The 27390-nt window shown below is 45.7% G+C and overlaps 1 protein-coding gene across 9 annotated transcripts in view; it reads right to left on the bottom strand.

The window, feature by feature from the left end:
- CTBP2 (C-terminal binding protein 2) overlaps positions 1–27390 on the bottom strand; it is a 310474-nt gene that overhangs the window by 116378 nt on the left and 166706 nt on the right. The window contains exon 1 of one of the 9 annotated variants that reach the window (XM_070752520.1): positions 23964–24002. The exons of 7 other annotated variants lie outside the window; for them this stretch is intronic. The gene's annotated coding sequence lies outside the window, so the exon portion shown is untranslated. Of the gene's footprint in view, positions 1–17104; positions 17157–23963; positions 24003–27390 lie in introns of those variants that run through there. One more of the 9 variants, XM_070752521.1, reaches the window with a different exon arrangement.

Raw genomic sequence — 27390 nt, 5'->3', positions numbered from 1 at the left:
TGACATATCCTTTCATCCTTCTGAAGTTGGTAAAATAATGATCCAGACTGTTGGGGAAAATAGGCGTTGATTGCTTACCTGAACGCCTCTTCTCGTACGGTGAGCGGGTACAGCAGTCACATGGGTTGCTCATGTCCAATCCGGTGGAACTGAGCCTAGTGTTAAAAAAGCTTGCTGGATCCGCCCCTTCCCCAGAATTCGCGAATCCGTAGACTAGGCTCAGATGTGAAGCTCTTTAGTGTTCAACTCTCATAGTTAGAGGAAAGAAAAGTTAAAGAAGATAGAGAAGACACATACAAGGGCGGGAAGTGACTGCTGTACCCGCTCACCGTACGAGAAGAGGCGTTCAGGTAAGCAATCAACGCCTATTCTCCGTACTGAAGGAGCGGGTCCAGCAGTCACATGGGACATACCCAATAGATGGTCCCTAGGGTGGGATTAGCTTGCTATCGTGTGAGATAACGGATTGGAGTACCCTTCTGCCGAAGGCAGCGTCCGCTGAAGCGTAAGAATCAATCTTGTAGTGCCTAATGAAGGAATTTGGCGAAGCCCATGTGGCTGCTTTGCAGACCTCCTCCAACGGAGCTTGAGTCGCCCAAGCGGCCGAAGTGGCTGCGCTCCTGGTGGAATGCGCTGTGATGTTCTTTGGAACTGAGAGGGAGGCCGACTCGTAGGCCTTAGAGATAGTCCCTCTGATCCAACGGCCTATCACTGTTGAAGACACTTTGGCACCCATGACTCTGGGGTGATAGGCTACGAAAAGTGCTTCCGACCTCCGAAAAGGTCCTGTGCGTTGGATATAGATCCTGAGCGCTCTAATGAGGTCCAGGGTGTGCCATCTAATTGCCAAAGGATGGTCACGTTGGAGACAGAAGGAAGGTAAGACAATATCTTGGGTTCTGTGGAACATGGAACTGACCTTGGGTAAGAAGGTGGGGTCCAGTCGTAAGACTACCTTGTCCTGATGAAATTGGCAGAGGTCCTGCCTGATTGAAAGGGCTGCCAACTCCGAAATGCGTCGGGCAGAGGTAATTGCCACCAGGAATGCTACCTTAAAAGATAGGTACCTTAGGGACGCAGATTTTAGGGGTTCGTAGGGTGCCTGTGTGAGGGAATGGAGAACCCGTGGCAAATCCCAGGAAGGATATCTGTGGACCTTAGAAGGTCTGAGGTTGGCTATACCTTTGAGGAATTCCTGAACTTCTGGGAAGGAACGGAGAGGCTGTCTGCGGGGCCCTGCTAGGACAGAGGAAATGGCCGCCAGATGACGATGGAGAGTACTGGTGGAAAGGCCTTGGTGGAAACCTTGCATAAGGAAGAAGATAATCCTGTGTATGGGGATGCACAGGGGAGAAAAACCTTCCTGTAGACACCACTGGTGAAACTTGGACCATGTATGGTCGTAGATTCGATTGGTCGAACCTCTTCTGGCCTTTAAAATGACCTCCACTGTGTCGGGGTCATGTCCACGCAGTTCTAAGTCTCTCCTGATAACAGCCAGGCGGTGAGGTGGAACCACTCCGGGTCTGGATGGAATGAGGCCCCCTGCCGTAGCATATCCCCCGAAACGGGGAGTCGCCAGGGGTCCTGGACGGACAGCTGTTGCAGATCCGCGAACCAGGGCCGGCGGGGCCAATGAGGGGCGATTAGGATTACTCGAGCCCTCTCGCTGAGGACCTTGTGAATCACGTCCGGGAGAATTGGGATTGGAGGGAATGCATACAGGAGTCCTGGGGGCCAGGGGCTCCTGAGGGCATTGGTTGCTTCTGCTCCCGGGGATGGAAATCTGGAAAAGAATCGAGGGAGTTGGGCGTTCGCTTCGGTCGCAAAGAGATCCAGTACTGGTAGGCCGAATCTGAGGCTGATTTGATGAAACAGGTCTTGATGGAGGTTCCACTCTCCTGGGTCTATCGTTGCTCGAGAGAGCCAATCCGCCTGGACGTTGAGGCTCCCCGAGATGTGATCGGCTAGGAGCGACTGAAGGTGTTTTTCTGCCCAAAGGCCTAACTTGAGGGCCTCCCTCATGAGAGCCTTGGATCTCGTGCCCCCCTGTCTGCAGATGTGGCTTTTTGTGTCTATGTTGTCGGTGAGAATGAGAACGTGCCGGTTGGGGATGCGAGGCATGAACTGTTTTAGAGCCAGGGATACGGCTCTTAACTCTAGCCAATTGATTGGCCTGGAGGCTTCCTCCGGAGACCACGTGCCCTGGGCTATCATCCCCTGGGCATGGGCGCCCCAACCTGATAGACTGGCATCTGTGGTGATGACGAATTGGTCCGGGGACCTGAAAGGGGATCCTTTGTCCATGGCCGGAGACATCCACCACTTGAGAGATCTGCGAACAATCGATGGGATGACAATGCGACGACTTGAGTTGCTGTGCCCCGATCTCTGAAAGGGTAATAGAAGCCACTGTAGTTCCCTAGCGTGAAGGCGAGCCCAGGGAATGATGCCTATGCATGACACCATCTTCCCCAAAAGAGAAGACAAGGTTACTATGGAAACTGATGGTTGAAGTAAAATGCGTGAAATCAACTCCCCTATATTATTTTTTCTCTCAGGAGAAAGGAAGACCTGGGAGGATTCTGAATTAATAATGGATCCCAGGTGCAAAATGGAAGTGGAAGGCTGGAGGTGACTTTTGTCAAAATTGATGGAAAAACCATGGTTCTGTAGAACTGACATGGTGACAGAAAGATCTACTTTAACTTCCTCCAGGGAGTTCCCATGAACCAAAATGTCATCTAGATAACATAAAATGTGGATGGGCGAGGCCCAGATATAGGCCGCCAGCGACCCCAAGAGCTTTGTAAAGACCCTAGGGGCCGAGGAGAGCCCAAATGGCATAGCCCTATACTGGAAATGCCTGCCCTGGAAGGAGAAACGTAAGAATTTTCTGTGGCATTTGGCAATAGGAATATGGAGGTAGGCCTCAGTGAGGTCTAAAGAGACCATGAAATCCCCCGGGTGGATGGCGGCTAAAATGGATGGTAAGGAGTGCATCTTAAACTTCCTATATTTGATGAATAGGTTCAGCTTCTTTAAATCCAAAATAGCTCTCCAACCTCCGGAGGACTTAGGAACCATAAAGAGGATGGAGTAAAAACCTCGGCCTTTCTGACCGGGGGGAACCGGTTGAATGGCTCTGATGGACAATAAATGGGAAATGGCCTCCTCCATACGGATACGATCTGAGGAAGACCTGGGAGAAGGGCAGGAAATAAAACGTTTAGGGGGAGGGGAAATAAACTCTAAAAGGAGACCTTTTTGAACAGTATCAATAACCCAGGGATCCTTGGAAGTGAGACGCCAGCTAGAGGAGAAATAAGCCAGGCGGCCACCTATGGGGATCGAGGAAGAACTACCATCTAGGTTTTTTAGAAGCCCTGTTAGAGGACGCTCCTCTTTGGTAGCGAAATCCTCTGCCCCTGGAGTTCCTGCCCTGGGAACGAAAACGGGGGGAATACTGACCTGGGTTCCTCTGATAGGTAGACGCTTGATCTTGTTGGCGCCCTGGGCGGCGAAAGGACTGCGTTTTGGTGGTCTTTTTGGTGGTTGGACCCAATACTTTCTTCTTGTCCGTGGTTTCTGTGAGGAGTGGGTCCAGAAGATCTCCGAAAAGCAGATCGCGCTTCAATGGCCCCAGAGCTAACTGCCACTTCTGACGAACTCCTGCTTGCCAGGGACGAAGCCATAGGAGTCTTCTGGCCGTTGTGGAGGCCGCAATAGACTTGGCTGCGAATCTGGTGGACTGTAACGTGGCATCAGCCACGTACTGAGCGGCTGCAAAGACCTTGTTGAAGTCCTGTTGACCTCTTAAATCATCGGGAGGAATATGCTGTTGCAGTTGGCGAAGCCACAGAAGCATGGCTCTGGAAAAAAAGGAAGCAGCTGCGGAACTCTTAATAGCCCAGGAGTCTGCGGTGAACCCTCTCTTGAGCATCTGTTCAATCCGCTTGTCCTCTGGACGGAGAACCTCCTCTGCTTCGCCTGGCACGGCAGCCGCCGAGTGAAGGGTTTTGACAGGTTCATCCGGTTTGGGGAAGGATAGGAGATCCTCATAGGAAGAAGAGAGTTTGTACAACTTTTTGTCCTTGGTAGTGGGATTAAGCCCAGAAGCTGGAAATTCCCACTGTTTAAGTAAGGCATCTTTAAACAATTTTGGCATAGGAATTACCTCGTTATCCTCCTGTTCCTCTGTGAAGTAGGGTAAATTCTCCTCCGGAGGGTCAGTGGATGTGGTGGCCTGCTTCTCTTGGGCCGCTAGTCCTGTGGAAACTCTAGCTTTGAGAAGGAGAGATTTGAACAATTGAGCGGGGAAAATAGTAACTGGAGAAGGAACCTTTATTTGGGATTCCTCATCGTCCGAGAGGCCTTGAAATGGATCCTCATCCTCTTCCATATCCTCATATTCATCCTGAGAGGAATCTGATTCGTCCTGAAGTGGAGCTCTAACCGTTGGGGAAGAACCCAAGGGGCGGGAGGGACGAGGAGGTGGATGAGGTAAGGAGGGCGCATTGATGGCAGAGAGTTTGGCATCAATGGCCTTGGATAACACAGAAAAAATAGATTGGAATTCTGGAGGTAAGCTAGAAATATCAGCAGGAATGGCAGAAGAATCCCTGAAAGCCTGAGAGGGTCCTGGCTGGGGGGAATCTTCAATAATATCTGGTTCCTCTGGACCTAATCCCCATAGGTTAGGTTGGGGTCTGTCTAGGTTTGGCTCATCCAGAGATAACACAGTGACCCCAGAAGAAGGCGGGTTAGGAGCCTCTGGGGAGGTCATGACTGCTGAGCACTTGGGCTTGCACTTTCAAACGTTTTGCTGATTTATCATGGATTTTTTGTAGGGCTTGGTCCCTTCTCTTCTCAGCCCTGGTGACTTTGGTCATGGGGCGGGCCCCTGAAGAAGAGGAGGTCGAGGCCTGGGGGATACTGGTAATCTCATCACCTGTAGGCCTGGCCTCTCTGGGACCTTGTGTGGTGCCTCTCTTGGGAAAAGAAGCCATAGTCTGACAATTAACAGAAGACAAGGCTGAGCCAAAGAAACTGAATTAGTAGGGAGAAGAATTCCAAGGCTTTCCCAAGAGGGATGGGATCCTGCTCCTAGGCCTCGGAGCTGCTGAGACTTGAGGGCAATCTGGGCAAACCCAGAGTTCGTGTCCTCAAATACAGCGTGGCCAGCCTCCCTAAACTTTAACTAAAGTAACCAAGGCACCCTGGTTGGAGGCTTAGCCGGTGGAGAATTAAGCCTGAGCGTCTCAAAGCCCACTCCAGGATCCGAGCGGTGGACTAAGGCACACGCGGCTGGCAGAAGGCCAACACGAGAGGCCTAAATTAAAAAGGGCGCGAAGGCCTTCGCGCCGAAAAAATCGCTCCGTAACTGATACTTTAAAAAGGAAGCGATCGGCTAAGTCCAGGAGACTAGGAAAAACGTCTCGCACCGCAGGAGGTAGAGCCCTTTAACAACAGAGATATAAATATATAAATACTTGCCCAAAGACCTCCGGGCCGAAGGATTGATAAGAAATCCACAACCGGCAGCAGGAATCGTTAGCGGCGAAAAAAGCCGCGGGAAAACGAAACCGCTACTTCTCCCGATATAAAAACCGAGCCGCAAACGGCTGGCGCTAATTAGGCAAGTAACAAGGATAAATATAATGATTTCTTACTAGTTTGAAAGAAAGATCGAAGGGAAGGTGTTAAAGTTGAACGAGCTAATCACAATAATACCGCAGGATGCGAGAACTGAGCGAATTCTGGGGAAGGGGCGGATCCAGCAAGCTTTTTTAACACTAGGCTCAGTTCCACCGGATTGGACATGAGCAACCCATGTGACTGCTGGACCCGCTCCTTCAGTACGGAGAATATGCTGACACTTTAAACTGCTTAGAGCACTGTAAAGCTGTATATAACTCTATGTGCTATTGCTACATGTAGTAGGACTGTTTAGACCAGACCTGTGGCCCGCCCGCTGTTTGTGACCAGCCCCTCCGCACCCCCCTGCGCAGTCTTCTCCAAGGCTGCGCAGGGGAGCCGGGCGTCAGAGTCGGTGGGGGAGCGGCAAGAAAAGTATGAGGAAGTCTTCTGCCTGCGAAGGTTTTTCCTTCGCAGGCGGAAGAGGCGCATGGTGGGGCGCAGAAGTTTGCCCTGAGGCAGCGCTGAGGGATGAGGCGGGGATTGCGCCCGGAGGAGGTGGTGAGTCTCCACGCCCGCTCTCACTGAGGCACTTCCGAGGCCAAGGTAATGGAAGACCTGCTGAAAGCCGAGCAGGGCACAACACACACACGTCTCCTCCTCTTCTCTGAGTTGCCAGCTCCCGTTTTCAGAATGGGGACTGAATGGGAGTCTGGGGTCGGAGGGTGGTGGCTTGTCGGGCGAGTCCTCCCTGGCAAGAGAAGAAGGAGTGTGAAAGAGGAAAGCAGGAGAGGAGTCGATTGTCCTCGGCTGGCTCAGCTGGCTGTAAAACCAGGAAGTGAAACCGGAGGATAAGCTCAGAAGAAGTGGGGTAGGCTGATGACTGGTCCCCAAAGAAACAGAGACGGAAGCAGAGAGACAAGAGGGGAAAAGAGGGGGGGGGACTGAAAAAATGATGGAAAGAACGAGGGAGGGGAAGAACAAAAAAATGAGAGAGAGAGAAGGGGAGAGAAGAAAAAGGAGAGGGAAGAGAAAAACAGAAATAAAAGGGAGAGAGTGAGAGAGAAATTAGAGCAAAAAGGGGAGAAAAAAGAGAAATGAGAAAATGATTGAGGCAGAGAATGAGAGGAAAGAGAAAGAAACAAAAGAGAGAAGTGACTCTTGACTTAAAGCATATGGTAAAAGCACCCAAATAATAAGAAAGAAAGAAAAACCCAGCCCTCACCTGTTTTTGGAAATGGTTCAAGAGTATACACACACAGACACACAAGGAGGGAAGGAGACAGGGATGGAAAAAGAGAGGGGAAATGAGAGGGGGAAGGAATGAGGGAAAAAGGGAGGAAGAGGGAGAAATGAGAAACAAATGAGAGAGAAAAGGGGGAGAGAGGGGGAGTGGTACCCAGAAATGAGAGAGTGGTAGAAATTTGAGGAGGGATGATTATTAAATATGGATTGACTATGGAATGATGGTAAAAGATATATTTAGGTAAAAGATATATTTAGGTGTTATTTAATATTAAGATGTATTAATTCGTAAAATTGGATTAGAATTTTAGAATGATATAGAATTACATGGGTAAAATTAATGGTACATAGGATAAATAAGGGGTTTATGATATGTACTGTATGATTTTATGACTTCGCATTATGAATATATATATATATATATATATATATATATATATATATATATATATATATATATATGTCACATGTTTAAGCTGAATTTGAAAATTAAGGGAGACTAGGATAGATCTATTTCGGCCTTATTTTGGCCTCATCAGCTAGCCATACCCACTGGGACTTGAACCTGCAACCTTTGTCTTGTAAGGCAGAGAATTATCCTCTAGGCTACAGTATCCAATCCCTTCAGCTCTGTACCAGGGAAGGGTTACATTTTGTGTCGAATCACCCTGGTATATTGAAGGAACATCACAGCTCCTTTTTTGCCTCCCGGCCCAACCCAGGGCCATTTCCAAGGCAGTTAATTTTATTGATAGCCGACAATTCTATCTGTATGTGTCACATGTTTAAGCTGAATTTGAAATGGCCCTGGGTTGGGCCTAGAGGCAAAAAGGAGCTGTGACGTTCCTTCAATATACCAGGGTGATCCAACATATATATATGGGATGTTTTCTTGATAAATTTGTCATTTTGACTCTGATAGCTATTTATGAATTCAGGGAACTCTTTGGCAACATCAAACCAAAACACAGTGAGCTGCTTTTGTCTCAATTTCTGTGGACCTAGTCTACTATTTTTTCCTGAGAGATGTCAAACTTTTAGGGTATTTTGGGATTTAAGATTAAGCAGTTATAAGTAGTGATAGATATGGTTCTGCTTGATTTAGCATTTTTTGTTTTTTCTAAAATTTGTTGGGATAATTTACAAAATCTTGTCTGATTTCCAACTCTTCTTTTATAGCTTATAATATTCATGAGATGTGCATCTGATATCATGTTCAAACCTATAATTTATTTAAATTTGCTTTCATCTTCCTCCATCTCCATAGCATAAGTATTGGCAGAAACTTTCATGGAAAGTCTAGGTTCTTTCCAGTGAATATGCTTAAGCAACAGAAATATTGTGTTTTATTACAGCCAATGATACAAAATAGCACTTAAATAAATAATAAAACAAAGAAAGACCACAAAGAAACAGAAATAAAACTAAAACAAAGCAGTCACGTCTAACCAAGTTCCATAATATAGTAATAAAAATGTGTAACATTTCAAGGAATTGTATCATGTTGGGTAGATATTAAGAAATAAATATAAAAGTTATTCTGAATTACCTAGTATTTTAGCTATTGAAGGAATATATTGCTGTACAATGTTCTAGAATAAGATTGGAAGCATAAAATGGTTTCACAAAAGTTGTTTCAAAGAACAACCGCAAAAATTGTTTCAAAGAAGCTGGGAGCTTAGGAGGAACCCAAGGAGATAAGATCCCAACCAAACCACACAAATTAGTTCACGATAACAAACAAAAAAATTACTTAAAATGTTGTGAAGAATAATTTGAAAAAACAGAACCTATGCGGCAGCTCTTTTGTGGCGTTGTTAGAAAATAGCTTGATATGTGCTATTGCCCTTGATATATGGGTTTTGATATGTGCGTAACGCGCCATTTTTCCTCAGACTTTGCTTAATGTCAAGCTGCCAGTCAGAATTCAGACAAATAAAACTCAGAGTCCTTTTATAAAGGTTCAAAAGTGAATTTATCAAAATCAGAACTTGAAGCATCAAAAGAAAAGCGAAATCTGATGAAAATAGGCGTTGATTGCTTACCTGAACGCCTCTTCTCGTACGGTGAGCGGGTACAGCAGTCACATGGGGTTGCTCATGTCCAATCCGGTGGAACTGAGCCTAGTATTAAAAAAGCTTGCCGGATCCGCCCCTTCCCCAGAATTCGCGAATCCATAGACTAGGCTCAGTTGTGAAGCTCTGTAGTGTTCAACTCTCATTGTTAGAGGAAGAAAGAGATAGAAAGGTAAAGAAGACACATACAAGGGCGGGAAGTGACTGCTGTACCCGCTCACCGTACGAGAAGAGGCGTTCAGGTAAGCAATCAACGCCTATTCTCCGTACTGAAGGAGCGGGTCCAGCAGTCACATGGGACATACCCAATAGATGGTCCCTAGGGTGGGATTAGCTTGCTATCGCGTGAGATAACGGATTGGAGTACCCTTCTGCCGAAGGCAGCGTCCGCTGAAGCGTAAGAATCAATTTTGTAGTGCCTGATGAAGGAATTTGGCGAGGCCCAAGTGGCTGCTTTGCAGACCTCCTCCAACGGGGCTTGAGTCGCCCAAGCGGCCGAGGTGGCTGCGCTCCTGGTGGAATGCGCAGTGATGTTCCTTGGAACTGAGAGGGAGGCCGACTCATAGGCCTTAGATATAGTCCCTCTGATCCAACGGCCTATTACTGTTGAAGACACTTTGGCCCCCATGACTCTGGGATGATAGGCTACAAAAAGTGCTTCTGACCTCCGAAAGGGTCCTGTGCGTTGGATATATATTCTCAGCGCTCTGGTGAGATCCAGGGTGTGCCATCTAATTGCCAAGGGATGGTCTCGTTGGAGGCAGAAGGAAGGTAGGACAATATCCTGAGATCTGTGGAACATGGAACTGACCTTGGGTAAGAAGGTGGGGTCCAGTCGCAAGACTACCTTGTCCTGATGGAATTGACAAAGGTCCTGCCTGATTGAGAGGGCAGCCAGCTCCGAAATGCGTCGGGCAGAGGTAATGGCCACCAGGAAGGCTACCTTAAAGGATAGGTACCTGAGGGACGCCGATTTTAGGGGTTCGTATGGTGCCTGCGTGAGGGAGTGGAGAACCCGTGGCAAGTCCCAGGATGGATACCTGTGGACCTTGGAAGGTCTGAGGTTGGCTATGCCCTTGAGGAATTCCTGAACTTCAGGGAAGGATCGGAGAGGCTGTCTGCGGGGGCCCCCTAGGACAGATGAAATGGCTGCCAGATGACGCCGGAGGGTGCTGGTGGAGAGTCCTTTATGGAAACCTTGCATAAGGAAGGAAATAATTCTGTGTATGGGGATGCACAGAGGGGAGAGACCTTCCTGAAGACACCACTGGTGAAACTTGGACCACGTGTGGTCGTAGATTCGATTGGTCGAGCCCCTTCTGGCCTTTAGAATGACCTCCACTGAATCGGGGTCATGCCCACGCAGTTCTAAATCTCTCCTGATAACAGCCAGGCGGTGAGGTGGAACCACTCCGGGTCTGGATGGAAAGAGGCCCCCTGCCGCAGCATATCCCCCGAAACGGGGAGTCGCCAAGGGTCCTGGACGGACAGCTGTTGGAGATCTGCGAACCAGGGCCGGCGGGGCCAATGAGGGGCGATTAAGATTACTCGGGCCCTCTCGGTGAGGACCTTGTGAATCACGTCCGGGAGGATTGGAATTGGAGGAAATGCATAGAGTAGGCCTGGAGGCCATGGACTCCGGAGGGCATTGATCGCTTCCGCTCCCGGGGATGGAAATCTGGAATAGAAGCGAGGGAGTTGGGCGTTCGCATTGGTCGCGAAGAGATCCAGGACTGGTAGGCCGAATCTGAGGGTGATTTGATGGAACAGGTCTTGATGGAGGTTCCACTCTCCTGGGTCTATCGTTGCTCGGGATAGCCAATCCGCCTGGATGTTGAGACTCCCCGAGATGTGATCGGCTAGGAGCGACTGGAGATGTTTTTCCGCCCAAAGGCCCAGCTTGAGGGCCTCCCTCATGAGAGCCTTGGATCTCGTGCCCCCTTGCCTGCAGATATGGCTTTTTGTGGCAATGTTGTCGGTGAGAATGAGAACGTGCCGGTTGGGGATGCGAGGAGAGAAATGCTTCAGAGCCAGGGAGACGGCTCTTAACTCTAGCCAATTTATTGGCCTGGAAGCTTCCTCCGGGGACCACGTGCCCTGGGCTATCATCCCCTGGGCGTGGGCGCCCCATCCCGATAGACTGGCATCTGTGGTGATGACAAATTGATCCGGGCACCTGAACGGGGATCCTCTGTCCATGGCCGGAGACTTCCACCACTTGAAGGATCTGCGAACACTCAGTGGAATGACGATGCGTCGATTTGAGTTGCTGTGCCCCGATCTCTGAAAAGGCAACAGAAGCCACTGGAGTTCCCTAGCATGAAGGCGAGCCCAGGGAATGATGCCTATGCATGACACCATCTTCCCCAAAAGGGAAGATAGAGTAACTATGGATACTGAAGGATTAGATAAAATGTTAGAAATTAACTCCACAATACTGAGTTTTCTCTCGGGAGAGAGAAAAACCTGGGAAGATTTTGAATCAATAATGGCTCCCAGGTGAGGAATGGAAGTGGAAGGTTGGAGGTGACTTTTTTCAAAGTTAATGGAAAACCCATGGTCCTGAAGGACTGACATGGTGACAGAAAGGTCTGATTTCACTCTCTCTAGGGAGTTCCCATGAATTAAAATATCATCAAGATAACATAAAATGTGGATGGGAGACGCCCGGATATAGGCCGCCAGGGACCCCAAGAGCTTTGTGAAGACCCGAGGGGCCGAGGAAAGGCCAAATGGCATCGCCCTATACTGGAAATGCCTGCCTTGAAAGGAAAAACGTAAAAATTTTCTGTGGCATTTGGCTATAGGAATGTGAAGGTAGGCCTCAGTGAGGTCTAAGGAGACCATGAAATCTCCCGAGTGAATGGCGGCCAAAATAGAAGACAAGGAGTGCATTTTAAACTTCCTATATTTGATGAATAGGTTTAGTTTCTTTAAATCCAAAATGGCTCTCCAACCTCCGGAGGACTTTGGAACCATAAATAGGATGGAGTAAAAACCTAGGCCCTTCTGACCGGAAGGGACCGGCTGAATGGCTCTAATGGACAATAGATGAGAAATGGCCTCCTCCATACGGTTACAATCTGAGGATGACCTGGGCGAAGGGCAGGAAATAAAACGTTTAGGGGGAGGAGAAATAAATTCTAAAAGAAGGCCTGTTTGAACAGTGTCAATGACCCAAGGGTCCATGGAGGTGAGACGCCAATTTGCAGCGAAATGAGCTAGGCGACCCCCTATGGGAATGGAGGAAAGGTTACCATCTAGGTTTTTTTGAAGCCCTGTTAGAGGCAGCTCCCCTTTGGAAACGAAAACCCCTACCCCTGGAGTTCCTACCTTGGGAACGAAAGCGGGGGGAATACTGACCTGGAGATCTCTGATAGGAAGCCGCTTGATCTTGCTGGCGCCCTGGGCGACGAAAGGACTGCGTTTTAGTAACCTTTTTTGTGGTTGGACCCAAAACCTTCTTCTTGTCTGTGGTCTCCGTGAGGAGAGGGTCCAGAAGATCACCGAAGAGAAGGTCGCGCTTTAAGGGGCCCTGGGATAACTGCCACTTTTGGCGAACTCCCGCTTGCCAAGGGCGAATCCATAGGAGTCTTCTTGCCGTTGTAGAGGCTGCAATAGACTTAGCAGAAAATCTAGTAGATTGTAAGGTGGCATCAGCCACGTACTGGGCAGCTGCAAAGACCTTGTTGAAGTCTTGTTGACCTCTCAAGTCATCTGGAGGAATGTGCTGTTGAAGTTGGCGAAGCCACAGCAGCATGGCTCTGGAGAAGAAGGAGGCTGCTGCAGAACTTTTAATGGCCCAGGAATCAGCGGAGAATCCTCTTTTGAGCATTTGCTCGATGCGCTTGTCCTCTGGACGGAGGACTTCCTCCGCCTCGCCTGGCACAGCCGCTGCCGAGTGAAGAATTTTGACAGGTTCATCTGGTTTGGGAAAAGATAGAAGCTCTTCATAGGAAGAGGAGAGTTTATACAACTTTCTGTCCTTGGTAGAGGGATTAAGGCCAGAGGCTGGAAAATCCCACTGTTTAAGTAAGGCATCTTTAAATAATTTAGGCATAGGGATTACCTCGTTATCCTCCTGTTCCTCTGTGAAGTAAGGTAAATTCTCCTCCGGGGGATCAGTGGAAGTGGAGGCTTGTTTCTCCTGGGCCGCTAATCCCGTAGAAATTCTAGCTTTGAGGAGGAGAGATTTGAATAGTTGAGAAGGGAAAATAGTAATAGGAGGAGGGACCTTTATTTGGGATTCCTCATCCTCTGATAAGCCCTGGAAAGGGTCTTCATCCTCCTCTACATCCTCATATTCATCTTGGGAGGACTCTGAGTCATCCTGAATAGGAGCTCTGACCGCTGGGGAAGAACCCAAGGGACGGGAGGAACGAGAAGGAGGAAGAGGTAAAGGAAGCTCATTGATGGAGGAGAGTTTGGCATCAATGGCTTTGGACAACACAGCAAAAATAGATTGGAACTCAGGAGGTAAACTGGAAATATCAGCAGAAATGGCAGAAGAATTCCTAAAGGCCTGGGAGGATCCTGGCTGGGGGGAATCTTCCATAATATCTGGTTCCTCTGGACCTATGCCCCATAGGTTAGGTTGGGGTCTGTCTAGGTTAGGCTCATCCAGAGATAACACAGGGACCCCAGAAGGAGGCAGACTAGAGGCCTCTGGTGGGTCTTGACTACTGATTACTTGGGCCTGCACTTTCAAACGTTTTGCTGATTTATCATGAATCTTTTGTAGGGCTAGGTCCCTTCTCTTCTCGGCCCTGGTGACCTTGGTCGAGGGGCGGGCCCCTGGAGAAGAGGAGGAAGAGGCCTGGGGGATACTAGTAATCTCATCGCCTGTAGGCCTGGCCTCTCTGGGACCTTTAGTTGTGCCTCTCTTGGGAAAGGTAGCCATAGTCTGACAATTAACAGAAGACAAGGCTGAGCCAATAACTAAATTATAAGGAGAAGATTTCAAGGACTTCCCAAGAGGAATGGATCCTGCTTCGAGGCCTCGAAGCTGCTGAAACGTGAGGACAATCTGGGCAAACCCAGAGTTCGTGCCCCCAAATCCAGCGGGGCCAGCCTCCCTAAACTTTGCAATTAAGTAAAACCAAGGCACTCTGGTTGGAGGCTAGGCCGGTGGAGAATTTAGCCTGGGACCCCCAAGGCCCGCTCCCGGATCCACGCGGTGGACTGAGGCCTACGCGGCTGGCAGAAGGCCAACACGAGAGGCCTAGATATTTTAAGAAAGGGCGCGAAGGCCTTCGCGCCAAAAAATCGCTTCGTAGAATTTGTTAAGGGAAAAGCGATCGACTAAGTCCAGGAGACTAGAGGCGTCCCACTCCGCAGGAGGTATTTATAAGCCCTTAAATATATTTTTATACAATAAATAAGCAATAATCCAATGTAAATACTTGCACCAGGACCTCCAGGCCAAGGGATTAGAAGAATCCACAAGCGGCCGCAGGAATCGTAACCGGCAAAACCGCCGGGGGAAAACGAAACCGCAACTTCTCCCAAGTAAAAAAACCTAGCCGCCTTTTACTTTTTTTCCTTTTTAAAACGGCTGGCGCAAATAGTGCAAGTAATAAAATAAAGACAATAAATCTTACTACTTTTTTGAAGGAAAGATCGAAGGGAAGGTGTTAGAATGTTGAACGAGCTATCACATACAACCGCAGGATATGCGAACTGAGCGAATTCTGGGGAAGGGGCGGATCCGGCAAGCTTTTTTAATACTAGGCTCAGTTCCACCGGATTGGACATGAGCAACCCCATGTGACTGCTGGACCCGCTCCTTCAGTACGGAGAAATGGCGCGTTACACACATATCAAAACCTTCTTTCCACCCCCTGTTGGGCATTCACCCAATCTCCATTGTCCAGATGCATCAGTTGGCACATGTTGCTCCTCCCGTACTCTTCAGGAATTTTCCATCTAACGGTCTCCTCCTGGCACCTGGGAAATTGAAACTTAACTCTCCTCCTGCACGATTCCCAACCCCCCCCAATGATCTCTACCCCTCCCCGTCTCTATGACAACCAAGCAAAAGAATGCAGCAGCATAGCGAAGGTTGACATTAGCATTCATTGTAGCTAGGATTGTGAACAACTTTAAGCAGGTTAAGACACAAATGCTGTTTTGCTGATAAACAGTATGCCATAAAACAAAACTATATTGGAGTATCTAAACAAAATGAATAAAACATTCACTATATATTTATCCTGAAATTATTTATTTATTTATTTAATTTTATTTACAGTATTTATTTATTTATTGGATTTGTATGCCGCCCCTCTCCGGAGACTCGGGGTGGCTAAAAGCGACAATAAAACAAATGTTTAACATATGCTCTTCAGTCTATATTTAATCAATTAGGAATCTCTCACTCAGCTATAGAAAAAGACCAAGAAACCAGAAATTCAATATGGCAGGAAGCAACTCTCTCATTAGAGGACTTTTTCAGTACAATCAAAAAATGACAATTTCATTCTCAGACAGGCTCTTTTGGCTGTGGAGGAGTGGTCAAACATAAGACCTGGTGCAGGCGGAGGAGGAAATACAAGGTAATTTTTCTATAATCCTCAGATGAAAATAAACTGCAAGGAACTTCCCTTTGAGTCTTGTGAATCACAACCATTAGTTTTCATTTTTCACAGAGGAGGTCACGGAATAACAAAGACACTAAAAACAAGCTGCGGCTAGAATGATGGGGGAAGTAATATTGTTAGAATCAAAGATAAAAAACTACAAGGGAGAACAGAGTAGTAAGTCTGTTCCTGCACTCTGTTGGAGGAAGCAAAAATGCTAAAGGTTAAACATCAGTAGTGTGTTTTAATAATAACCATACTTCCTCTTGGCTGGGAATAAAAACCTGTTCTTTTTACTGAACTCCAACACAGAGATGAACAAAATCTTGGAAGGTTCTTTGACACAAGGTCACAGCTGAAACACACAAGTGAATAAAATATCATACAGACTATGCCACTTAAGCTGGAACATCTGTTTTCAAATTAAAAGTACAAGCTGCCAATCCAGATGACAATTAAACCATCATCAAAAAGTTACAGAACATTGCAACAGGATGGCCCCTCGCTTAAAACCTTTAAAGAGGCTCCAATTGTTACATATTGGCTAATCTCTTACAAATAATAATAAAACTTAAGCACATTGTGATATTTATATAACAACACAGGAAGCAAAATTATTAGTCATTTTAGAAAAAAACCTGCATGTTTTCATCTTTCACTGGTAAGGAGACATATTATCACCAGGATTCAAGGAGAAAAAAAAAAATAAGGAACTATACAATATCTCATCTTTGAAAGATTATATTTAATTGGTGCTTTATGGATAAATTATTCTACCTAGTTTGAAAGCTAAGTATAAATCAATCCATACTAAAAATAATATACCTAGGAATTGTTATGAAATATGACAGGAAATAAGAAAAAGTAAAATCCAGTGATGACAAATTAAGTTTTTCCATTAAACAATGCCACTGTTAAGGTCATTTAAAGCACCTAAAGAAATAGTGTAAAGGATCTAATGGATTTATATTACTTTATTGTAATCCTTTGAGCCAGGCTATGTTAGAAAAAATGCTACAGCAATGACCAGTATTCTATTGAGATAGCTGCTCATAAATTTTGAAACCTTGTTTTTTTCTTCTCTATTAGAACACAGAAAATGAAAAAGCACAGAGTTTTTCAATTTCTTTCTAATGTTTTAATTTCCTGGGCTTACATGTTTTTGTAACCGTGGCCACACTGTTTCCAATTTCCACAAAAATTAATATGTTAATTCATGAGCCGAGTATTAGCCATAACAATAATTTGTACAGAAGAATTCAACATGACCCTTGCAAAAGCTCCAAAGTTACAGAAAACTCACCTGGAATCTTTAATCATCAATAAATAAGGAGGGGGTGTACAACAATGGATCATACTATGAAAACTTGTAAAATTGTGGAAGATTGGGAATTAAGTTTTCTTGCTTGATGTTAGTTCCCCCCTTTCTATCACACATGCACATATACTAATATAAGATGGATTCACATATCTCATTAAGCTATTGTGTTATCATGGTTTGATGACCAAACCAAAATTTGATTTATCTAAATAATAAATCAAATATAATACAGGTAGCCCACAACTTACAACCATCTCTCTTGATTGTCTCAGAAGCTAAGAATCTTGCTTGTCCATAAAATGTTGTAGTTGCAAACATAGCCATTAGGTTGCCTCTTATATTTATTTCATAACACAGTGTGTTAAAAAAATAATCATAGTTATGATCATCAATCAGCTAATCCAAAATCAATAGCTGCTTCCTTCCAATTTTTCCAAATCACCAGCTTTTTTCCTGATTTTTAAAGTTAGGATGGGGGAAAGGGGGAAAAGTTTATTAGACATTCCATTCTATGACTTCCTATGTGATTGTTCCCAGAGATTAGTTAGTTTTGATATATTTAAATCCTAATAATATCCATCAAATCAAAAGTGCTATATACAATATATTCCAAAGAATCCCAAATCGAAAATAACTGTTTGTCTTTCATTAAATGTGTTGAAAGTGACTTTCACTAAATGACTTGAAAATCCAAATCTCTTTCTTGAACATTATCAAGCCTCCCTTCCCTTCAAGTTTTAAAGTGTTTTCTCCAAAAATTTACTGGATCCTTAGGAAATGTCATTAAGTAAAAATAACCATACAGTGGTACCTCGAGATAAGAGTTTAATTCGTTCCGGACCTGGGCTCTTAAGTCGAGCAGCTCTTATCTCGAACGACTTTTCTCCATAGGAATTAATGTAAATAATTTTAATTGGTTCCAGCCCTCAAAAAACTCACAAAGTTAGTCTAAATTATGCAAAAATACATGTTTTTAATGAAGAAATGTACATGTACATATAAATGAATAATGAAGTTTCTTTCACTTAACTTGTAAACTTTCTTAAACTTTTAAATTTACATATGTTCAACTTCTCTGCCACCCAATCCTGTAGGACAGAGGTCCCCAACCCTTTTTGCAGCAGGGACCGGCTTTAAGCGATCAAGAGAGGAATGGGTGAATGAATGGACGGAGGGTGGGAAGGAAGGAAAGAGGGAAGGGACAGGAACAGAGGAAGGAAGGAAGGAAACTTATGAAAGGGAAGAGTAAGAGAGGAATGAGTGAAGGGAGGGAGGGAGGGAAGAAGGTGGGAAGGAGAAAGAAAAGAAGAAATAGAGGAAGGGAAGGTAAAAGAGAGAAAGAAAAAGAGCAAGAAAGAAAGCAAGAAAGCAAGACAGCAAGAAAGAAAGAAAGAAAGAAAGAAAGAAAGAAAGAAAGAAAGGGGGAAGGGACAGGAACAGAGGAAGGAAGGAAGGAAACTTATGAAAGGGGAGAGTAAGAGAGGAATGAGTGAAGGGGGGAGGGGGGGAGGGAGGGAAGAAGGGGGGAAGGAGAAAGAAAAGAAGAAATAGAGGAAGGGAAGGTAAAAGAGAGAAAGAAAAAGAGCAAGAAAGAAAGCAAGAAAGCAAGAAAGCAAGAAAGAAAGAAAGAAAGAAAGAAAGGGGGAAGGGACAGGAACAGAGGAAGGAAGGAAGGAAACTTATGAAAGGGGAGAGTAAGAGAGGAATGAGTGAAGGGAGGGAGGGAGGGAAGAAGGTGGGAAGGAGAAAGAAAAGAAGAAATAGAGGAAGGGAAGGTAAAAGAGAGAAAGAAAAAGAGCAAGAAAGAAAGCAAGAAAGCAAGAAAGCAAGAAAGCAAGAAAGCAAGAAAGAAAGGGGGAAGGGACAGGAACAGAGGAAGGAAGGAAACTTATGAAAGGGGAGAGTAAGAGAGGAATGAGTGAAGGGAGGGAGGGAGGGAAGAAGGTGGGAAGGAGAAAGAAAAGAAGAAATAGAGGAAGGGAAGGTAAAAGAGAGAAAGAAAAAGAGCAAGAAAGAAAGCAAGAAAGAAAGCAAGAAAGAAAGCAAGAAAGAAAGAAAGAAAGAAAGAAAGAAAGAAAGAAAGAAAGAAAGAAAGAAAGGGGGAAGGGACAGGAACAGAGGAAGGAAGCACGGAAACTTACGAAAGGGGAGAGTAAGAGAGGAATGAGTGAAGGGGGGAGGGGGGAGGGAGGGAAGAAGGGGGGAAGGAGAAAGAAAAGAAGAAATAGAGGAAGGGAAGGTAAAAGAGAGAAAGAAAAAGAGCAAGAAAGAAAGCAAGAAAGAAAGAAAGCAAGAAAGAAAGAAAGAAAGAAAGGGGGAAGGGACAGGAACAGAGGAAGGAAGCACGGAAACTTATGAAAGGGGAGAGTAAGAGAGGAATGAGTGAAGGGAGGGAGGGAGGGAAGAAGGTGGGAAGGAGAAAGAAAAGAAGAAAGAGGAAGGGAAGGTAAAAGAGAGAAAGAAAAAGAGCAAGAAAGAAAGAAAGAAAGAAAGAAAGAAAGGCAACTTCAAAGAAAGGCTCACTGAGCATCTCTCATTCTCTCTCTCTTTCTATCCCTCTCTTTCTCTCTCTCCCCCCTCTCTCTTTCTCTTTCTCTCCCCCTCCTGGACCTTTTCGCGCCTTTTCAATGCCCTTCCCTGTGCTTCGGAAGCCGCCGAACACCGTCAGAGGGGCGCGTCAGCGGCTTCCGAAGCACAGGGAAGGGCTTAAGCTGCCCCGTGGGAGCAAACATGCTTTGGGGGTTTGGCTGGGGGGGAGAAGAAGTAGGACCTTCCTAACTCTCTCCCCCCCAGCCAACCCCCCAAAGCATGTTTGCTGCCACAGGATTTAGCGGCGAAGTGACGTGGATGGATGGAAAGCTGAAACGGGGCTGTTTCAGCTTTCCATTCCTTCACGTCCCTTCGCCGCTAGATCCTGTGGCAGCAAACATGCTTTTGGGGTTTGGCTGGGGGGGAGAAAAAGTAGGACCTTCCTAACCCTCTCCCCCCCAGCCAACCCCCCAAAGCATGTTTGCTGCCACAGGATATAGCGGCGAAGTGACGTGGATGGATGGAAAGCTGAAACGGGGCTGTTTCAGCTTTCCATTCCTTCACGTCCCTTCGCCGCTAGATCCTGTGGCAGCAAACATGCTTTTGGGGTTTGGCTGGGAGGGAGAAGAAGTAGGACCTTCCTAACCCTCTCCCCCCCAGCCAACCCCCCAAAGCATGTTTGCTGCCACAGGATTTAGCGGCGAAGTGACGTGGATGGATGGAAAGCTGAAACGGGGCTGTTTCAGCTTTCCATTCCTTCACGTCCCTTCGCCGCTAGATCCTGTGGCAGCAAACATGCTTTTGGGGTTTGGCTGGGGGGGAGAAGAAGTAGGACCTTCCTAACCCTCTCCCCCACAGCCAACCCCCCAAAGCATGTTTGCTGCCACAGGATTTAGCGGCGAAGTGACGTGGATGGATGGAAAGCTGAAACGGGGCTGTTTCAGCTTTCCATTCCTTCACGTCCCTTCGCCGCTAGATCCTGTGGCAGCAAACATGCTTTTGGGGTTTGGCTGGGGGGGAGAAGAAGTAGGACCTTCCTAACCCTCTCCCCCCCAGCCAACTCCCCAAAGCATGTTTGCTGCCACAGGATTTAGCGGCGAAGTGACGTGGATGGATGGGAAGCTGAAACGGGGCTGTTTCAGCTTTCCATTCCTTCACGTCCCTTCGCCGCTAGATCCTGTGGCAGCAAACATGCTTTTGGGGTTTGGCTGGCGGGGAGAAGAAGTAGGACCTTCCTAACCCTCTCCCCCCCAGCCAACCCCCCAAAGCATGTTTGCTGCCACAGGATTTAGCGGCGAAGTGACGTGGATGGATGGAAAGCTGAAACGGGGCTGTTTCAACTTTCCATTCCTTCACGTCCCTTCGCCGCTAGATCCTGTGGCAGCAAACATGCTTTTGGGGTTTGGCTGGGGGGGAGAAGAAGTAGGACCTTCCTAACCCTCTCCCCCCCAGCCAACCCCCCAAAGCATGTTTGCTGCCACAGGATTTAGCGGCGAAGTGACTTGGATGGATGGAAAGCTGAAACGGGGCTGTTTCAGCTTTCCATTCCTTCACGTCCCTTCGCCGCTAGATCCTGTGGCAGCAAACATGCTTTTGGGGTTTGGCTGGGGGGGAGAAGAAGTAGGACCTTCCTAACTCTCTCCCCCCCAGCCAACCCCCCAAAGCATGTTTGCTGCCACAGGATTTAGCGGGAAAGAGAAGAATGGCGAGAGAGCCGCACGTGTGTCGCGGCTCTCAGGCTGCTCCGCCCGGGATGGGGATCCTCCGGAGGGGCGCACGGGAAGGGCTTAAGCCGCCGCCTTTTCCCTTCCCCTTCGGAGCCCAAGAGGTGAAAAGAGAAGCCGCCGCCTTTTCCCTTCCCCTTCGGAGCCCGAGAGGGGGAAAGAGAAGCCGCCGCCTTTTCCCTTCCCCTTCGGAGCCCGAGAGGTGGAAAGAGAAGCCGCCGCCTTTTCCCTTCCCCTTCGGAGCCCGAGAGGGGGAAAGAGAAGAATGGAGAGAGAGCCGCGCGTGTGTCGGTGTGTCGCGGCTCTCTCTCCATTCTTCTCTTTCCCCCTCTCGGGCTCCGAAGGGGAAGGGAAAAGGCGGCGGCTTAAGCCCTTCCCGTGCGCCCCTCCGGAGGATCCCCATCCCGGGCGGAGGAGCCTGAGAGAGCCGCGACACACGCGCGGCTCTCTCTCCATTCTTCTCTTTCCCCAGATCGCTTGCTTTCCCAGGCAGCCGGCTTGCTGGCCGGGGAAGCAAGCGATCCGGGGAAAGAGAAGAATGGAGAGCCGCGCGTGTGTCGGTGTGTTGCGGCTCTCTCAGGCTGCTCCGCCCGGGATGGGGATCCTCCGGAGGTTTTAAAAGATCGCAGCCGGGTTGGGGGCTCGTGGGTTGCTAGAAAGCTCCCCCAGGCGGGCTGCGATCTTTTCAAACAGGCGCACCGCCTCTCCGCTGACTCCTGGTGAACTTCCCGGCTTTAGGAGTCAGCGGAGAGGCGGTGCGCATGTTTGAAAAGATCGCAGCCGGCCTGGGGGAGCTTTCTAGCAAGCCCCGAGCCCGGGTTGGGGGTTCGGGGGGGTGCTGGAAATGTCGGGGGCGCACGGGCGGTTGCGCGCGCTCCCGATCTCCCTGCTAGGCCCCTCGGAATTAAAAAAAACAAAAGGCTTTGCCGGCGACAGTCCCCCTGCCACCGTTCGGATCCCCCCACCTCCAAGCAGAAGCCAAGGACCCCCAGAGTGGGGCGGCAGGGGAGGCGAACGCCTCTCCGCTTACCAAGTGCCGGGATACGAGCCGAGAGGAGCCGGGCGCTGGCTTGCCTTCCTTCCTTCCAGCGTCTTCGGAAGCTGCCGAAAGCGTCAGGGGGGCGCGGCTCCTCTCGGCTCGTACCCCGGATGTGAGCTCGGGAGGCGAACAAAAATGTCGCTCCCTTCCAAGCTCTTATCTCGAGTAGCTCGTACGTAGAGCTGCTCGTATGTTGAGGTTCCACTGTATTAACCATATATAGAGTCATGTGCCTCTTTGGCCATTAGAGGGCATTTAATACTGTAGTGTGAATGAACTAGACAGCTTATGTGAGATATACATTTGCAAACCTGGGGAAAAGAAAAGAGAGAGGGGAAGGAGAAAGGAATTTCCATAAACTTAACAAACAAACAAACAAAAAACCAGAAGGGCAGAAGAACAAGGACAAGAGGAAATAGTCATGAGATATAAAAAGATTCCAGCGAAACGCCTATAAGGCAGAGCCACAATGTTCCAAGTGGCTTTCTTCCCAATCTCCAAATGTTATAAAGCCATTCATTGTTAATCTCAAAAACAGCACATTACATTTTTAATTTTTAAAAAAATGATTAACCGTGGAAAAACTGTAAACAATGTCATGGCACTATTATCTGTTTCCTGAAATGAAGGTCAAAGCTCTTTTATCGCGCTTTCAGTGATGAGGAAAGGAAAGCTGAACTTTCGAACTGTCAAAAAGATAAGCCATGGCCACTTACATTCAGACAGTTCTCTCTCATTATTAATGTATACCAAACACAGAGTCAATTTGTCTTAAGATGCAGCTGGAAAGGACTAAAGGCACATCCATTCATTTTCCTAGGTATGAAATGGTTTACAGGATAGTATCTCCTGTTGAAGGAAAGAGTGTATTTGTCTCTTTCTCTCTGCCGCTTATATACAGACATGTGGATAGAGCTCTAAATAAGCTCTAAAATTTCTTTTTCTGCCGCAATAGCAATAGCACTTAGATTTATATACCACTTTACAGCCCTTTCTTAAGTGGTTTACAGAATCAACATATGGCTTCCAACAATCTGGGTCCTCATTTTACTGACCTTGAAAGGGTGAATCAACCTTGAGCCAGTCAGGATCGAATTTCTGGCAGTGAATAGAGTGAGCCTGCAATACTGCATTCTAACCATTATACCACCATGGCTCCACGGTCATAGGGTGCTTCCTGAATGATGAGCTATATGGTCCAGGGCAGAGGTAGGCAAAGTTGACTCTTCTATAACTTGTGGACTTCAACTCCCAGAATTTCTGAGCCAATCATGGTGGCTCAGAAATTTTGGGAGTTGAAGTCCACTTGTCACAGAAGAGCCAACCGTGCCTATCCTTGGTCCAGGGCATCACCTTCTAAACCTTGGTTTTTCACTACTACCAATGTCAATATGATTGACAGTTCATAAACAATAAAGTAGTATCATCATAACACAAGTAGGACTTTTTGGCTTTTTCACATTTGACAGCGGCCTCAGAAGTCAAGAACTGATTGCCTAATAAGCACAATTTCCAGCCAGATTTAGGCCAAATTCCTCTTCCTCCTAATTCCCAGTTAAACAGTATCTGACATACAGTATTGGAAAAATATACTTGAAGGCAACCTGAGTTCATTATCATTACTGGATGACAGATTCAGTGTGTCAACCAAAAAGCAGTAATTGTCAAGGAACAGCAGTGCTACAAATGCATTTATAAATAAATTATATACTCATTAACCTACTGATCTTAGACCATTATTATCAGATTGTTAAATATATTAAGTATATAGGCTTCAATTGTTCACACAAGAAACAAAAAAGACACATCCCTTACTAATTATGATAACTGCTTTACTCTGTGGATCCAATATGCTTTCAGCAGCACTACAATTTCTTCTGGTCCAGTATTTTATTTAGATCTGAAATATATTTCAGCCAAAGTTCTGGAAGGTGCAATCCAACAACATTTCCTAAAAGGGAATGAAAAGAAGGGATGGAAATAGGGACTAACAATTACTTCTTGCAGAGAGATAACCTGAAATAACCAGGCGTTATTTTATAATATGAAATATATTATGCAGGCAAATGAAGATGGAAAACTTTGCTATCCTTCTTTTGCCATGGTCAGACTATTCTTTCTTTTTTGGCATTTTAGTGCTGCCTGCCTTTCCCACCAATCAGTCCACAGTAAAGTGATCCTATTAGATGTATCAGAATTATGCAACTAATGAACCTCATACCCTTCTCAATCCTAGGCTAAGCTGGTGTACTCTTAAAGATTGTTCAGCATCTTGTTCACAATCATTTACACACTCCTATGTAGGAGCCTGTAAACTACTAAAAAGTTGACAGGATCTTCAGCTCTATTAATCCAAAGAGGTGGCGTCAAATCTATGTCTTTCCCAATTGGTCAAAGACTCCTACAAGTTACTATGTGCTTTATTCATGCAGTGGTAAATTTAATCTTGAGGGGGAGTGGTTCTATCTCCTTTGAAGGAATAAGTGGTACATTCTCTCTGTAAGAAGCAACTGTTAGTGTTCATCTAATCTATCCCTTTTGGGGAAAGTTGTTGGATTGCAGGTTCAGTTATCATGTGACATATTGCAACTTTCCCTCCTTCGCTAAACTGAAAGTGGGCATGGCTCGTGGGCTGCAAGTTTGACAAATCTGCTTTAAGTGAAGTACTGTACTTTTTGGACTATAAGATGCACCTGTGTATAAGAGGTAACAAAAAAGGGTTTTTTTTCCCTTCCTGGCCTCCAGGAGCATTCTGCAGGCCTCCCAAATCCTCTATGCACCCTTTTTTTTTTGCAAAGACAGACCCGTTCTTCACACGTTTTTGCGAAAATGCATGCAGAGAGTTTGGGAAGCCAACAGTGTCCTGGGGACTGGGAGAAAGCAAAAGTGTCCCTGGTTTTCCTAAAATGTCCTGTTCTTTGCCTGTTTCCCCCCCAAAACAGGGGTGTTTTTGCTTTCCCCAAGCCCCCAGGGACACTTAACAGGCTCCCAAACCCTCTGCTCACCCCACTTTTTGCAAAACAAAGAACCAATTTTTCGCAAAAATGGGACGTGGGGACGGGGCTTCAGCATGCCAAAAATGGCTGTATTCATGCACTGACATTTCCATCCTATTTTTTTTAGGGGGGGTGAGTCTTGTATTCTAAAAAATACAATATATTACATCTGGATCCACAAATACCTTATGCTACATCTGGTATTATTCCATTTTATTTACTTTTTGTTCATTTCAAACATGACATGAAAAGTCAGCATACTTAGCAAAGCAAATAAATAGCTGCAGGCATAATCTTTATTTATAGAAATATTTCTGGACATGACATTCTAACACATTCTTTTAAAAACGTTAGGAAGTGTGCATAAGAGGTTAATTTAAATAACTATAGCCACCACAATACTTATTTGAAAGCACTACCCCATAACATGTGTTCAAATTTTGAAATGAATTCATCAGTCTAAGTGAGCCTTTTTGTTACATAGATACATAGCAAATAAATAAATACAACAATCATGCATGCATTCAAATGTGAGATAGCACAACTCTGTTTTGCTATAGCACAGAATATAATTAACGTATTTTGACTTTTGAACATTCCTCTGCATGTTTAAGGAATACAGTATTTATGTTTTGCCTATAGTAAATTTGCCTTTGTTCAACAATGGGGTTGAAGATAACCCTGAAGCTCAACAACTTATTCAAAAGAATTGAAAATAAATAGAATTGCTCAGTATATAATCTCTTTAAATGATGGTCAGAGTGTCATATATTTAAGACATGTTTTAGTGTCTTAATTTTTGTTTTCTGTCTTTTAATGATCATATAGTATTTCAGATCAGGAAAGCCTTTTTTTTTTTTACAATTTTTATCCTGCCTATATATAACTCAAGGTGGCGAACATATATAATACAGGTGGTTCTTGACTTATACCACTTGTTTAATGACAGTTTGAAGTTACAATGGCACCAAAAAACTGACTAATAACTTTTTTTTTACACTTACTGTTGTTGAAACATCCCATGGTTATCTGAAATTCAGGCATTTGGTACCTGACATGTATTCATAACATTGTCCTGGGCTCATGTGATCACCTTTTGCAACCTTCTGACAAGCAATGTCAGTGGGGAAGCTGGATTCATTTAATAATGAATGCAGGGGTTCACTTAACAACTGTGGCAAAAAGGTTTTAAAATGGGGTAAAACTCACTTAACAACTGTCTTGTTTAGCAAAGGAAATTTTAGGCTGAATTGTCATACTCATTTCTCCTCCAGTTTTCCCCACAACAATCCGGTGAGAGAGTAGTTGGCTCACAGTTACTGGCTCTTGTAAACATTCTTGAAAACTGAGCTTCTCGTTTAATATATTATATTTCTATGAAATCTACAGACCAGAAAATTTCAATTTCTTCTATAATTGAAAATTACCAGGCAAACATTACTGGTGTGTGTATGTATTTGTGTGTGTGTGTGTTTTAACCGTAGGTACATGTTACTTAGTTTATTTAGGAAGGAGGGATATCCAGTTAAAAAGGTCAATTTTTCTGACACATACCTCTTAAATACATAATCAATAAAATCATATGACTAAATAGGATAGTTATATACTGTGCACATTTCCGCACAGGAACATTTGAAGCATCATGTATCAGGACTATTTTGGGATTCTAACAGCTCAGAGATTATTAACCTAAACCTATGACAACTCATCTGCAGCCATAACATTTTATTGTGTGCCAAAAGCCTAGTTGTGTCACCATACTGCAAAATACACAGATTACTGAAGCAATGAAGTATGACGGATCCTATAGAGCAGTTATAGTTTTCTTTAGAAAATACCTACAAGGGGTCCCTTTAATGCGCAAATCAGTGCACTATGGAAGTTAATGGTTACTACTCAGGGATCCATTATTCCATGGATCACTGGTATAACAAACTATTATGGGCCTGGCCTTCTATGCTTCTGTTGCAAAGAAGCAGGCACTTGAGAAAAATAGGGACTTCATAATTAAAATTATCAATGGAATCTGATATTTTTCTGCATGAACGACTATATTTATTTTAAAAAACATTGCTATAAATGCTTGCCTGGAACTACAGGAGAGAAAGCAAATACAGTGATACCTCATCTTACGAACTTAATTCATTCCATGACGAGATTCGTAAGGGAAAGGTTTGTAAGATGAAAAAATGTTTCCCATAGGAATCAATGTAAAAGCAAATAATGCATGCAAAACCATTAGGAAA

This window comes from Erythrolamprus reginae, chromosome 5 (assembly GCF_031021105.1).
Source record: "Erythrolamprus reginae isolate rEryReg1 chromosome 5, rEryReg1.hap1, whole genome shotgun sequence".
NCBI lineage: Eukaryota > Metazoa > Chordata > Lepidosauria > Squamata > Dipsadidae > Erythrolamprus > Erythrolamprus reginae.
The sequence above is the reverse complement of the archived record's forward strand: the minus strand, read 5'-3'. Positions and strand labels throughout refer to the sequence as shown.